The 12515-nt window shown below is 36.3% G+C and overlaps 1 pseudogene; it reads right to left on the bottom strand.

Moving 5' to 3' along the window:
• Nucleotides 1-203: 203 nt before the first annotated feature.
• LOC138929774 (mediator of RNA polymerase II transcription subunit 31-like) lies at nt 204-704 on the bottom strand (annotated as a pseudogene).
• Nucleotides 705-12515: the final 11811 nt, after the last annotated feature.

Genomic DNA, 12515 nt, shown 5'->3' with positions numbered 1-12515 from the left:
CAGGGTTTGGCTTGGTGGCCCTCCCCTTACCTCATGCCCCACTGCCTTAAATAGGTCTGCAGTACCTAACATTTCTGTTCTTCAGACATTTCTGTGTTAAATATTAATAAAAGCTTACAAATCCACAGGGAAATCAAAGTAAAACAATTCTGGTTTAACAGAAATAATCTAGTAACAATAAAAATTCAATTAAATAAGCACACTAACTGTTCTGGCTGCTACCATAATAAAGGTACATAGGAACAGTTTTTTTTTGTCTTCACTGTACGAAAGCAATATATACATGTCTTAGGAGCCTGGTCGGGATCCAGCTTTTTATTTTCCAGATATGTTATTCTGCTGTTGCTGCTCCGCCAGGGCTTGCTGAAGGCGCATCTGCTTCCGGGAATAGTGCTGCCAGTGCAGAATTTGCTGCTCATCAATAAATTTCGCACACTGAGCATTCACCAGCTCCTTGCGGAAGTGTTCGTACTGGAGCAGGTCTAACGTGTTAACACTGAGGGTACTGTAGATACTTGGCATATTCTGGTTCTTTCCAGTAAAGCAAGTACTTAAGATAATTAAAAGCTTTATCTTTGAAGTAACCTCTTCCGGCAAGAAAGTTATGGTAATTTGGGTTGGCTAAACACTAAAAATTCCAACTCCAACTGAAACCGCAGTCGATTTCCAGCATCAACTGTCTCCATAGCGACGGCCGCAGGCCATCACCAGCAGATACTCTAAGTCCCCCGCAACCCCACACAGCCAGGATCGGAGAAACAGGGAAGGTGAGACTATGACTAACACACATATGATCAGATTATCTGCCATCTTCCTTTCCTCTCCTCTTTTACCTCCTCCTCATCATGTTTTTTTCCTTGCCTCTCTGGTACCTTCAGATTTATGAAGCTCAGTCTTTTGATTCATTTATGACTCTTTGACATTTTGTGCTCAGATTAAGACCTTGTTCAGTATGTATTGTCATATTTTCTTATATGTAATTGTTTTCTCATTCTGGAAAATTTTTAAATATTTTAAATTGTTTTTAAGTAATTTAATGATATTTCTAATCAGAAATTGCTTTAATAAAAGGAAAAATGTTTAAACTTCCTCATATTTCAAATGCATCAGTTCAATTCAGTTCAGTCACTCAGTCGTGTCTGACTCTTTGTGACCCCATGAACCACAGCACACCAGGCCTCCCTGTCCATCACCAACTCCCAGAGTCCACCCAAACTCATGTCCCATGAATTGGTGATGCCATCCAACCATCTCATCCTCTGTCACCCCTTCTCCTCTTGCCCTCAATCTTTCCCAGAATCAGGGTCTTTTTTAAACGAGTCAGTTCTTCGCATCAGGTGGCCAAAGTATTGGAGTTTCAGCTTCAACATCAGTCCTTCCAATGAACACCCAGAACTGATCTCCTTTAGGATGGACTGTTTGGATCTCCTTGCAGTCCAAGGGACTCTCAAGAGTCTTCTCCAACACCACAGTTCAAAAGCATCAATTCTTCGGGGCTCAGCTTTCTTTATAGTCCAACTCTCACATCCATACATGACCACTGGAAAAACCATAGCCTTGACTAGACTGACTTTTGTTGACAAAGTAATGTCTCTGTTCTTTAATATGCTATCTAAGTTGGTCATAACTTTCCTTCCAAGGAGCAAGTATCTTTTAATTTCATGGCTACAGTCACCATCTGCAGTGATTTTGGAGCCCACAAAAATAAAGTCAGCCACTGTTTCCCCATCCATTTGCCATGAAGTGATGGGACCTGATGCCATGATCTTAGTTTTCTGAATGTTGAGCTTTAAACCAACTTTTTTCACTCTCCTCTTTCACTTTCATCACGAGGCTCTTTAGTTCTTCTTCACTTTCTGCCATAAGGGTGGTTTCATCTGCATAATACATCTTAAATGCTTTACTTCCCCAAGTTAACTCCTCAGAGACACACTTAGCATCTCAAATCATCTCTAAGTCTGGTCTGAGATGTCATTAAGAAGAGCTCTCTGGGGAAGGCAGATGGCTTCATACTTAAAGTCTATTCTTTTGGCAATGCTGGAAATTCAGATATGCTCCAGGTAAAATTACTCCCACAGGAAGTCCTAATTCCAATGTCAAATTCTCAGAATTTCTAAAGTGGAATAACTGCATCCAAATCTCCTCTCTACTGAGTCTTTATTATTGATTTCTTCAGCATACTGACTTCTTAATCAAAGCCTTTCTTCTGTCAAATAAATCTGCCTAGAAATTACTCAAATCTAAAGAAAACTACTCAGTATATATATTGGTCAGGATGAGCTAGTCTATGCTACAGCAACAGATAACCCTACAACCTCATTTCATAACACACTGAAAGTTTGTTTATAGCTTACATCAGGGTAGGCTGGTCAACTCTCCTCCAAAAGATAATTTGTGGACTTTCATTAGGTACTCTACTAGGAATATATGAACTCTGTAGTCCCCACGAGGAGAGAGAGAATAAATGGAATAAAAGGTCAGACACAAAAGTGACTTAAATCTTTTCTGCCCTCATTCCATAGCCTCAGCTTAACTGCAGGGGAGACTGAAAAATACAGCTCTCAAGTGGGTCCAGAAAGAGAAAATTATGTGGCACTGTCACTGCCACACACTATAATCATTGATCACATAAAGCAAACATGGAATTTCAGAACCACAAACTCTATAAGACATATAATTAAATTTTCCCTGACTCTGAATTCCCAGTGATTTTCCTGGAGCCTAGAAAGATAGAAGAAGCAATGTATTGATTCATACTGATATACCTACCTACCTTTATTCATTCACCCATACATTCACTCAACAGTATTTCTTTTATACAAGCAAAACCATATCTGATTTTATAATCAATATATAACCAATCAATATAACCAATAATATTCATATATTGTATATAAATTGATATGCACTTAGTATAGAGCCATCTCAATCATTTTAATAATAATAGCTATTCACTGTACTTCCTATTAAAAGGCAAGTTGTCTCCAAAGAACACACTTAAATAAGTACATTTTTTACCACATTTGCAATCATATATACCCAATTCAGATTCCTAAAGGCAAACAAAATTGTCAGGACCTAAAGCCAAAAATTAATGTTATACATATATGTGATCATTAATTAAACCAAGATGACTGATATGTATTTTCTAACTGGCTTTGTTCTGTCCTAATTGTTTAACTTTAGTTATCCTTTTGTATATGTATTTTATTATAAGAATTTATTGTATATTTAGCAGCTAGGGTACTGCTTTTAGCAACTGTCAGGTCTAGAAGTAAAAATAAAAGCAAAAGCTGTAAAGAAAAGGAGAATGATTGAGAAGGACAAAAAAAATTAGTTTCAAAAAATGAGAGAGGAAAATAAGGAAAAAATAAAGTTAGTAAAAGAAAAAATACAGATGGACAAGCAGACATTCAGAGAGGAAGGTAGGAAGGAGCCTTTAGAAAATGGGATGATGTTTTCAAATTATGTTTCCAAGGCCAGACTATCACTGAAATCAAAACAACAACAACAAAAAAACACAAAATAGAAAACTACAGACCACTCTCATTTGGGAAATTACTCCCCACATCCTAAATGAAAAACTAGCAAATAAAAGAGGGTAATATATTACAGAATGATATTCCATAAACCAGTGAAACTCATGCCACAAAAAATCGAATATCTAGATTTCTTGAATATCTTATTATCTCCAATACCTAGAAGAGCACTTTACACTGAGTAAACCTGTACTAAACTGATGAATAAATGCATGAATAGTGAAACTCTTTGAATATAATTCATCATATTAATAGATTCAAGAAGAAAAATTATACAATCATCTCTACAGATGCCAAAGAAGCACTGATAAAACTCAGCATACATTCCTGATTAAAAAATAAAAAAGGAACTCTTGATAAAATGAGATCCTGCCTTAACACTGTTATAGATAGGTAGATAGAGAAGCAACTAAAAACTCATAAGAAGCAATAACAAAATTCATTAAGGTGATCCTACCATATTACTACATAAATCAATGGTTTTGAAATATACAAATAATTATTTTAAAATATGATAGAAAAAATATCTAATTTATAATAGTAATAAAAAGATACAATACTTAAGAACATCTTTAATAGATAATGTGAAAAGAAAGTGAAAATCACTCAGTTGTGTATGACTCTGCGACCCATGGACTATACAGTCCATGGAATTCTCCCGGAATACTGGAGTGAATAGTCTTTCCTTTCTCCAGGGGATCTTCCCAACCCAGCGATTGAACCCAGGTCTCCTGCATTGCAGGTGGATTCTTTAACTGCTAAGCCACAAGGGAAGCCCAAGAATACTGGAGAGTGGGTAGCCTACCCCTTCTCCAGCCAATCTTCCCAACCCAGGAATTGAAATGGGGTCTCCTGCATTGCAGGCAGATTCTTTAACCAGGTATACTTATACTTAGGTATAAGTAGATTGCCCTGGGAACACTGCTATATGAGCCTCAGGAAGGTAGCCAGTGAGATATTATATATATATATATACACACATATATATGTGTGTATATATATGTATATATGTGTGTATTATGTATGTATACATATATAATATATGTATATTGCCCTGGGAACACTGCTATATGAGCCTCAGGAAGGTAGCCAGTGAGATTAATGTGTATATATATATACACAGCTTTGGAGTCAAACTCATAAGATCAAGAATTGGAGTTGCCTAGTTTTCTATATGAATGGCATAGTCTTGTTAGATATTAACTGTATTAATATCATTCTGTAGTGAGGTTCAGTCTGTATGTCAAACTTCCACAGTGATGCATAGGAGACTATCACAGTAGTGTTAACTTGCCACAAAACATTTACCTAGAAATTCTAAGTAAGCCTTGATCCATTAACTATACAAGCTGGGAAATAAATTTCATAACACTGAGTCAGGTATCAAAGCATCATGGAATTTCAACAATAACTTTGTTACAAGAATATCAAACAAACCTTAGTCTGTGCATATACTTTATAATGAGGTCAATAAAAGTCATTTCTATGGAAATCTTGAAATGAGGAGGAGAATGAACCCCTCAGAAATTTTCAAAATCAAGACACCTCTCATAGCAGTACTCCTTCAGTCTTTACCACTGTTGCTATCTGGTCCAGGAGTTCTCTTTTCTATATTGTTTGCTGTTGTATTCTGAGGCTGCATAAAGTGCTTGGCATATAGTAGGCAAAAAAATCCCAAATCTTTGCCTACTGAAACTAGTTAGAATATGACGACAAAATTTTGCTTCCTCGAGGGCAAGTATCATAAATCCATGATTTTCCATTGCCAGAAGTTATGCTAGGCACTTTATATTCATTCACTATTTACATTCACATATTATTCTCTAAACCACCCTGAAAAGTAATTATTATTATTTCCATCAGACAACTGAAAAAATCAGGCTTGAAGAAGTTGAGTAACTTGCCCAAGGGCTTTGTCACTGGAAGAACTGATGCTGAAGCTGAAACTCCAGTATTTTGGTTACTGGATGCGAACAGTTAACTCATTGGAAAAGTCCTTAATGCTGGGGAAAATTGAGGGCAGAAGGAGAAGAGGGCATCAGAGGATGAGATGGCTGGACGGCATCACCTATGCAATGGACATCAACTTGAGCAAACTCCAGAATGTGGTGAGGGACAGGGAGGCCTGGCATGCTGCAGTCCATGGGATTGCAAAAGAGTCAGACACGACTGGGCAACTGAACAACAATTTACCCAAACATACACAATTAAAGAGACAAAATTTGAATTTCTGCTCAAACCCCTAGGCTGCTTCTCCACTCAGGTGTGTATCGGACTAACAGCTATCCATAATCTCACAGCCAACATTTCCCACTTCAAGTATATATATTAAAGAGAACAGGCAAGGTGACACCCAAAAACTCATAGATAAGCCAATTTATATAAAAGAAATCTTTTGAATATTTATCAGGCCATTTAGAAATGCTGACACTCCCATCCTAAGAATGCCTCTGGTATTCTCTTGCATCATTGCATTAATGATTAACTTTTACTTCTGAATTTCTACAGCAAGGAAATAAATAGGATGTCTCCAAAGCCCTAGCATGAACATCACTCCCTGAAATTTCGCCCTAGAGGGAGAGGTCCACAAGGGCAAACTGTCTTCCAAAGGTTTATATGCTAGTCAGTTCTTATTTTATGGTCCTTGTTATTTTCCTAAACTAGGTTATATAAGGAAAATTATAAAAATTGTTATCAAGTAACTCTAATATTCTGTTTTGCATTATTAAAGGTCAAAGGCTTAAATAGATACCTTCTGGCTTCTACATTTCATTTACTTCTTTAAAGAAGAAAGTCACAGAAAGAGGTTTCTGTGTCAACACCCAGAGAGAATGCCAGGGAGGACTACAGTCAAAAAGATACACTCTCAGGTCTTACAGAAAGACAGTTTTCAGTGGTTAGATACATTCTTCCACTAAGTTGTAATTTCACTCGTGTACTGTCTTCAAGTGTGTGGAAGAGTAGACACAGACAACGGGTAAATGAGAATCTGAGGGGGCTGGTGCTTAACAAAGTTTTCTGTCGTTAGACTTAGTCTCTAATAGCAATTAATCTTTTGCAAAAGACCATTTCAATGCCTTCAATTCTTTTTCAGTGACAATATATTTGCACACACAGGTCTTTTAGTATACCTTTACTGACTGAGGTAAGGAGGTTTTAGAAAGAAAACACTTTTGTTTCATTGTATTTTAATAAAGGTTAATGCATATCTCAACTTTTTCCTGACTTTTATAATAGAAGTGAACTTAAGTAGGCAGTATAGTTAAATCATCCACTGCCTTCAAGGGATATAAACATCAATTTTCTGGCACCTTATATTTGCCAATGAAATCACATTAAATGGTAAAACATTAGCTCTTTTAGCTTTCACTTGCTTCCTCCAACGTAATGATAAAGTACTATATCACTTAGTCTGCTCCTTCTTGCTGCCAAATTCATTTCTGAGTCTCTGGCAGGACTAAAAGAATGTACCTGAGGTGATTACTAATAAGTTTTGATTATTAAAAATTAAACCTTCTTACATTCATTTTTCAGGACAACAGTCAAGAATCCCTGAGTTAAAGGCAACCCCTTGATCATCTTAACCTTGAACTGCTCATTCCGAAGACTGAAGAACTATCTCACAATCTGGGCATTTTAATAGTGATGTAAATTACTGACTCTAAAGAAATAGCCAACTTTTAACAAGGGGCAGCTGACTACATCCTGGAATAAATTAGGCTCAATGTTAATCAATAGGAGAGAACCAGTATGATTCAGAATTCATTCTCTGCATCACATGTATCTTCAGCAAAGGTGGTTTTTATCATGGTAATTGGCATGGACTGGGTGAATAGATTTTAGGCTAGATGGACAAAAACTTTAACAGAAATAACCACAAATAGCAAAGCCGATCTCAACATAAATGTTAGATATTTAACCTTTTGTAATATCCTAGGAAAGGCAGGAGATTCCAAGATATTAATACGTATTCAAAGATGTTTACTTTCTTCTCCTCTATTCATAGCAAGAACTAGTAATCAGATTATATAGTAGAAATCATCAAACAAATTTTGGTTTCTGTTTTGACATTAATTGAGTGGCCTTGTGGGAAGTTACTTAAGCTCTCTTGCATAAGTCTATTTGGTTGTAATATTATTCTACTTTACTATATCTTCTACTTCCCCTTACAGTTATAAAACTTCAAAATTATGCAATAACTAATTATGAAGCATGAAATACAAGATCTTTGTTTCATTCACCTCTGGATTTGAGCACTTAGAATTGTGCCCAGCACTCAGTAAATTCCCCATAACTATTTCTTCAATGAGTATCAGCATACTTAAGTGTTTGTTGAATGAATGCATATATAAAGTACATATCATTTCAATTTCTTACTGGCTACTTTATTATTTACATACAGAGAATATGTTTTGAAAAATGTTTTTGAAAACTCCTGAAGTACAATAAGTTAAAGTTCATAGTATAAAAAAAAAAGAAGTTAAAAAATAAGGACAGTCCATTTTCTAATTTTTTCATTCCACAAAATACCCAGAGATTAATAAATCAGTGACCACATGTAATATAACAGATCAAGATCAATTATATATAAGATCATGTAAGACTATAAGACCAGACAAAACCGATAGAGGAAAACACAAGTAAATCATATTTTGACATAAATCCAAAATGACATCTTTTTTTAATCTGTCTCCTAAAGCAAAGCAAATAAAAGCAAAAATAAACAAATGGGACCTAATCAAAAACTTGTGCACAGCAAGGAAACCATCAACAAAATGAAAAGACAACCTACTGAATGGGAGAAAACATAAGCAAATGATATGATTTATAAAAGATTAATATACAACATATATAAACAGCTAATACAACTCAACATCAAAAAAAAAAGTCCAATTAAAAAATGGACAAAGAACTGAACAGATAATCTGCCATAGAGGAAATGCAGATGGCCTACAGCCACATGAAAAGATGCTCAATACTGCTAATCATCAGGGAAATGAAACTCAACACCACAATGAGGGGAAGGATGTCATCAAAAAAACACAAATGATAGATGTTGGCAAGGATACAGAGAAAAGGAAACTCCTGCACTCTGTTAGTCAGAACGTAAGTTGGCACAACCACTATAGAAAATATTATGGAGGCTCAGACGGTAAAGCATCTACCTACAATGTGGGAGACCTGGGTTTCATCCCTAGGTCGGGAAGATCCCCTGGAGAAAGAAATGGCAACCCACTCCAATACTGTTGCCTGGAAAATTCCATGGACGGAGGGACTTGGTAGACAACCGTCCATGGGGTCGCAAAGAGTCAGACATGACTAAGCAACCTCACTGTCACTTTCTCAAAAAGTTAAAAACAGAGCCACCATATGACCCACCAACTATCCTTCTCAGTATATAGCCAAAAGAAACCAAAAAACCAAAAGCATTAATTCAAAATGACATGCACTTCAATGTTCACAGCAGCATTATTTACAATTACCAAGACATGGAACCAACCTAAGTGTGCATCAACAGATAAACAGATAAAGAATATGTGGTATATATAGAAACACACACACACAACAGAATACTACTCGGCCATAAAAAAGAATGAAATTTTGTCATTTGCAACAACAATGGATGGAACTGAAGGGCATTCTGATTAGTGAAATAAGTCAGATAGAGAAAGAAAAACTGTATGATATCACTTATATGTGGAATATTAAAAATACAACAAACTAGTAAATATAACAAAAAAGAAGCAGATTCACAGATATAGAGAACTAACTTGCAGTTATCAGGTAGGAGGAGGAAAAAGGAGGAGTATTATTAGCATAGGGGAATAAAACTATTAGGGGAATAAAACTATTAGTAAAAACTATTAGGTATAAATAAGTTACAAGGATATATTTCACAACATGTGGGATATAGCCAATACTTTATAATAACTACAAATGGAATATGACCTTTAAAAGTTATGATTCAATACAATGGAGAAAAAGCAATCTCTTTAACAAGTGGTGTTGGGAAAACTGGTCAACCACCTGTTAAAAAATGAAACTAGAACACTTTCTAACACCATACACAAAAATAAACTCAAAATAGATTAAAGATCTAAACATAAGACCAGAAACTATAAAACTCCTAGAGGAAAACATAGGCAAAACACTTTCTGACGTAAATCACAGCAGGATCCTCTATGGCCCACGTCCCAGAGTAATGGATATAAAAGAAAATATAAACAAATGGGACCTAATTAAACTTAAAAGCTTATACACAACAAAGGAAACTATAAACAAGGTGAAAAGGCAGCCTTCAGAACGGGAGAAAATAATAAGAAAACGAAGCAACTGACAAAGATTTAATCTCAAAAATATACAAGTAGCTCATGCAGCTCAATACCAGGAAAAAAAAACGACCCAATCAATAAATAGGCCAATGAACTAAACAGACATTTCTCCAAAGAAGATATACAGATGGCTAACAAGCACTTGAAAAGATACTCAACGTCACTCATTATCAGAGAAATGCAAATCAAAACCACAATGAGGTACCATTTCACGCCAGTCAGAATGGCTGCTATCCAAAAGTCTACAAACAAGAAATGCTGGAGCGGGTGTGGAGAAAAGGGAACCCTCTTACACTGTTGGTGGGAATGCAAACTAGTACACCCACTATGGAGAACAGTGTGGAGATTCCTTAAAAAACTGGAAATAGAACTGCCTTATGACCCAGCAATCCCACTGCTGGGCATACACACCGAGGAAACCAGAATTGAAAGAGACACGTGTACCCCAATGTTCATCACAGCACTGTTTACAATAGTTATGACATGGAAGCAACCTAGATGTCCATCAGCAGACGAATGATAAGAATGCTGTGGTACATATACACTTGGAGTATTACTCAGCCATTAAAAAGAATGTATTTGAATCAGTTCTAATGAGGTAGATAAAACTGGAACCTATTATACAGAGTAAAGTAAGTCAGAAAGAAAAACACCAATACAGTATATTAACACATATATATGGAAATTAGAAAGATGGTAATGGTGACCCTATATGTGAGATAGCAAAAGAGACACAGATATAAAGAACAGATTTTTGGACTCTGTGGGAGGTGAGGGTGGGATGATTTGAGAGAATAGTATTGAAACATGTATATTACCATATATGAAATAGAGCATTAGTCCAAGTTCAATGCAAGAATCAGAGCACTCAAAGCTGGTACACTGGGATGACCCTGAGGGATGGGATGGGGAGGGAGGTGGAAGGGAGGATCAGGATGGGGGATACATGTACATCCACGGCTGATTCATGTCAATTCAGTTCAGTTCAGTTCATTCACCCAGTCGTGTCCAACTCTTTGCAACTCCATGAACTGCAGCACGCCAGGCCTCCCTATCTATCACCAACTGCCAGAGTCTACCCAAACTCACGTCCGTTGAGTAGGTGATGCCATCCAACCATCTCATTCTCTGTCACCCCCCTTCTTCTCCTGCCCTCAATCTTTCCCAGCATCAGGGTCTTTTCCAGTGAGTCAGCTCTTTGCATCAGGTGGCCAAAGTATTGAAGTTTCAGCTTCAACATCAGTCCTTCCAATGAACATCCAGGACTGATCTCCTTTAGGATGGACTGGTTGGATCTCCTTGCAGTCCAAGGGACTCTCAAGAGTATTCTCCAATACCACAGTTCAAAAGCATCAATTCTTCTGCGCTCAGCTTTCTTTATAATCCAACTCTCACATCCACACATGACCACTGGAAAAACCATAGCCCTGACCAGACAGATAATGTATGGTGAAAACCACTATAATATTGTAAAGTAATTAGCCTCCAATTAAAATAAATAAATTTTTTAAGTTATGATTCACTATATTGTATACTTATAACATATAATAATATATAGCAACTATACTTCAATATTTTAAAAATCAATGAAAATTGGTGAGTGCTTGAGGAAAAGAAAAAAGTATACAAAGAATTTTTTAAAAAACCTTTGGTTTTTTGGACAAATATTTCCCGGACTTCTAAGTTACAAAGCATGAAATTCTAAAATTTTAAAACTAGATATTCAGACATCTAAACTGCAAAGGAATCTGACCATGGGCATGTCTGTTTGACTTCTACTATTCATATGCCTAAATATGGTGACTGTAAGAGAAATACATCTTTTTCAAGCTGAATGAGTTAGTTTCTGGCTAAATGAGCTGATCTTTTGAGTTAAATCATTTGTATTTGTCTACCCGAAGACTGGAACATACCTTCTAAATATTGGTTTAAGTAAAATTAATGCCAATCTTTTGTTGCTAGCAATATATAATTATACATTCATTTTCTACATAGAGCCATTTTGTGTTTGTGATCATTAATTGCATTAATCACAGTACTAAATTCATTTGCTATATTTCACAATACAGAAATAAAAATTAGCTTAACAATCCTTTGAAGAACCTGTAATTTTTACTTCTAATTTGTCTTCTTTAATCTTATTTCCTTGCTTCCAAACAAGCTGAGGTCTATGGACTTTTCGAAGGGTTCTCCTTATGTGTCTCGCATCTCCTGTCTCTTCACTGTGGCAGCAACCCCTCTCTCTTCATTCCCTGCATCTTTTCACCTTCCTCACTCAGTTGCAGCTCACTGGCCTCTATGCTGTTCCTCAAGCATGCCAGGATGCTCCTGACTGATGGTTTTGCATTTACTGTTTGACTTTTGCTTTTTCCTGGAATGATCTTCTCACCAGATATCCACATGACTACCTCCCTTCCTGCCTTTAAACCTTCTTCAGTGGAAACTGCTCAATGGGACTTTGCTAAAAGCTATTTATTTTTGCAAACTGCTCCCCATATCTTACACTTACCCTGCTCTACTTTTTCAAAGCATCACATTCTAACAAACTAAATAATTTACTTTTTATTTTGTTTGTTGTTTATATTTTCTCTCTGCTCCTCTACAATGAAAGCTCCATGAGGGCAGGGAGCCTTGTCTTATATCC

Source organism: Ovis canadensis, chromosome 1 (genome assembly GCF_042477335.2).
Source record: "Ovis canadensis isolate MfBH-ARS-UI-01 breed Bighorn chromosome 1, ARS-UI_OviCan_v2, whole genome shotgun sequence".
NCBI classification, from domain to species: Eukaryota; Metazoa; Chordata; class Mammalia; order Artiodactyla; family Bovidae; genus Ovis; species Ovis canadensis.
The sequence above is the reverse complement of the archived record's forward strand: the minus strand, read 5'-3'. Positions and strand labels throughout refer to the sequence as shown.